The 1,257-nt window shown below is 44.0% G+C and overlaps 1 long non-coding RNA gene across 1 annotated transcript in view; it reads left to right on the forward strand.

Moving 5' to 3' along the window:
- Window positions 1-1,257, forward strand: part of LOC106686971 (uncharacterized) — a 7,942-nt gene that overhangs the window by 2,787 nt on the left and 3,898 nt on the right. The gene's annotated exons all lie outside the window — the stretch shown is intronic.

The following is a 1,257-nucleotide window of genomic DNA, read 5'->3' on the forward strand; positions in this document are numbered from 1 at the left end:
TGAAACGACAAGAAACTGCTCATAGATTCCGATTGCTACAACACTTACTTGACAAACGCTCTAAACTTCCCATTCACTACAAAAAATTAGTATACACTACAATAATCAGACCAATTTGGACATGTGGAATTGAGCTCTGGGGCTCCACCAAACCATCAAATTCTTTCCGCATCCAATCGTTACAATCCAAAATCCTACGTAAGTAGTGAGAGTATGGGCGAGCTGCTGCACTGATTTGAGGAGCCAATCAGAAGCCAGCATTTTGATGACGTCACACATGGCGGAGATTTGAATTCAAATATTCGGCTCGACCCACCCTTAACCACTCACGTGGTCGGATCATTAGGCAGCCAATAGGGCGCTAGTATTTGGTCACGTGACCCCCTGGCGGGAGATTTAAATTTAGTTCGAAATAACCTTAACCACTCACGTGATCATTAGGCCACGCCCTCTTTTAAGTCACGTGACTGCCACCAGGGGCTGAGTGTACCCGGCCGCCATTTGTTTTTGATAGCCACCATTTTATTCTGAGGGTCTCGCGACCTTTTTCTTTTCGTTAAGCGCCATATTGGCAGGGGCTGAGTCTACCCGGACGCCATTTTATTTTCATGCTGTTTGAGAGACTTATTGGTTTTGGAAGAGGCTGAGTCTACCCAGCCACCATTTTGTTTTTGATGGCCACCATTTATTATGTGGGTCTTGCGCCCTTTTTCTTTTCGTTCAGCGCTTTATTGTGATGCTGAGGCTACCCGGACGCCATTTTGTTTTTTATTGTTGCTATTTTTATTATGAGGGTGTCGCGGCCTTTTTCTTTTCGTTCAGCGCCATATTGTGATGCTGAGGCTACCCAGACGCCATTTTGTTTTTATGTCGTTACCATTTTTATTATGAGGGTCTGGCAGCCTTTTTCTTTTCGTTTCCACCATATTGATCACGTGACTTATGGAATTGGCGGAGGCTGAGTGTATCCGGCCGCCATTTTCTTTATTGATCACCATCATTTTATTATGAGAGTCTTCCAACCTGTTTCTTTTCGTTCAGCGCCATATTGGCATGGGCTGAGTGTACCCGGCCGCCATTTTCTTTTTTGATCACCATCATTTTATTATGAGGGCCTCGCGATTTTCTTCTTTTCTTTAGCCTTCATTTTATTATAAGGGTCTCGCGATCTTATTCTTTTCGTTTGCCGCCATTTTATTGCGAGTCTCGCGAACATAACAAAATCGGACCTTGACCTGCTAAGCCCTTAAACATAAA

Source organism: Halyomorpha halys, unplaced genomic scaffold (genome assembly GCF_000696795.3).
Source record: "Halyomorpha halys isolate HHAL.00 unplaced genomic scaffold, Hhal_1.1 Scaffold900.1, whole genome shotgun sequence".
NCBI lineage: Eukaryota > Metazoa > Arthropoda > Insecta > Hemiptera > Pentatomidae > Halyomorpha > Halyomorpha halys.